Below are 2,405 nucleotides of genomic sequence, written 5' to 3'. Positions count from 1 at the left end.
GATTTCACATCATACCTGTTGCATAGTTCTTGCCTCTAAGTCTAGACATTATAGATTTCTTTCTTTCTTCTTTTTTTTTTTTTTTTTTTTTTTGGTACTGGGGATCAAACTCAGGACCTTACATTTGCCAGGCAGGTGCTTAAGCTGCTGAGCTCTCTCTACAGCCCAGCACTGTAGATTTTTGACCACATATACAATCACCTGGATCAATGACAGGTGTTGTGTGATGCCAAGCTGTCTGTCAGATTCTCACCCCCGCTGCTCCCTGTTGTAAACTAGGGCATGTGTTCATGAGGTGCCTGGCCAGACGTTAAAGTTCAAAGGTAGGCACAGAACTGAATTGTTTTGCAAACAGCCTGTCCAGGGTGGAACTGAGCTATTGAGTGATTGGGGCCCAATTATTACTTCAATTGATGAACTGAGAAAATAACCAGAAATGGGATCCCATAGGCATGTGTCAGTTGGTGTTGATACACATACCTGTGCCTGAGATGAAATGGGCCCACAGTGCCCGGGCCTGAGAAGATGAGGCTGCATCCTGGCTCAGTGTCTCGGACATGTTCTGAGCCTGCTTACAGCTATAATTCAGCGAGGAACATCTGGAAATTTCTACTCTCCTTTCCACTGTTTCCATCCTCTTTTGGCATTTGGACTCATGCCAGATTCAGGCCATTTGTAGGCAGGATGTCTCCTGAAAAGCAATTGTTGGACTTCAGTCAGAAGAGCTGGGTTAGAGGTTCTGCCCACCCTTCCCTGAGCACAGCTCCTTGGGTAGATGACAATGGCAGGGTACTGTGAACTAGATCGGCTGATCCCCAAGCCTTACAGAGCCAAGACTGTGTAGAGACAAATCTGAAACTAGGTAAAGCTCACTTAAAATCCCAACTTCATTCTAAGAATAGGACTCAAAAGCCATTATTTTCTTTCTTCTTTATCAAAAGAAAAAAGTGCAGAAAATGCACTTGTGCAATTTTCTGTTTATAGGGAGTTACTATTACATTGTTTTATCAGAGATGTTTGATATTTTGCTTATCAAAAATACAGTTGTGGGGTGCCTGCCCATTAGCTCAGTTGTTTAAGTGCCTGTTTAAGCAAAGCAGTCAGGCTCAGGATACTGTTAGATCCCCAGATCCTCATGCCTTTCCAGACCTGCCCTTAAGGCATCCTGAGCCAAAAAAACAAACAAACAAAAACAAAACAACAAAACAAAATAAAAACTTCTAAACTTTTGGGCTGAAGAGATAGCTTAGTGGAAAAAGCGCTTGCCTGGCAAGTACAAGGTTGTGAATTCAATCCCTGGGTACTACACACACACAAATAATAAAATAAAAATACATTTGCAAGAGGGGGGGTTAAGAATGCTGTTATAGCCCTACTTCCTCCTTATTTGTGACTGTGTGACCCTAAATATGAACAGGTGAGTGGCTAATAGACTAACGGAGACAGTGGTCAAGGAATTATGTTTCTTTTCCTCAACTCATTCAATAAGACCATCAAAATGTTAGTCTGCGCTAACTTTAAGTGGTGTTAGAAGTATAAACTAGCTCTCCAGGGTAGATAATTTTTATGCTAATTTCTTGAACCTCAATGTGCGCAATTGTTATAGGGCATGGCGATGATCCATTCAGTGAATGAAGAAAAATGATTCCAAATGATTATTGATGAGTTAATCAAGATAACCATGTCAACTTTCTTCACCCATTAGTGGTAACATCTACTGCATTCCACAATCATAATAATAAAGAGCGAAATGCTAATGGATAAGGTAATCAGACCTTAATGAAGAATGGTGAAAAATCTGCTTTTTAAACTAGTTCATAGTTTTCATAATCACTGGAGTGGTCAGTGGGTCCCAGGATTCTTCATATTTCATAATGTGTGCTTGCAATTTTTTCTTCATTTCAAAAATAGTTGAATTTTCCTAATATGAGAGAGTAAAAATAAAAGGAAAGGGATTTCTCTTTTTTTAATGAATATATATTTAAAAACTATTTGCATTGCAACGTGACCTATAATGGGGGAAATTTTTCCCATTATAACAACTGACAATTATTCTTTGTTACTTTTTCTCCCTTGCTTATCATTTCACTCTAATTTGGCAATTTTATTAATATAAGCTTAGATATGTATTGATTGGCAAGTTTATTATGATTTTAATCTACATCGATTGATCCTGATATCCAGGGATCCTGCCCTGATGACCTAAGGACACCACACCTACTGCCCTCTCTACAAAAAAGAAATGTAAAGTGATTCCCAAGAATATGTCACCATAGTTTATATTGTATGACCTCATTACTATAGCACCACTGTCAAAATATTCTAAGGTGTGGAAACTGATTGGCATTGACCCAGCTATCTGTAGTTTGATCTTCTAATGCATATGATCATTTGTCACGGGAACA

This window comes from Octodon degus, unplaced genomic scaffold (genome assembly GCF_000260255.1).
Source record: "Octodon degus isolate 3935 unplaced genomic scaffold, OctDeg1.0 scaffold00046, whole genome shotgun sequence".
Lineage (NCBI taxonomy): Eukaryota > Metazoa > Chordata > Mammalia > Rodentia > Octodontidae > Octodon > Octodon degus.
The sequence above is the reverse complement of the archived record's forward strand: the minus strand, read 5'-3'. Positions refer to the sequence as shown.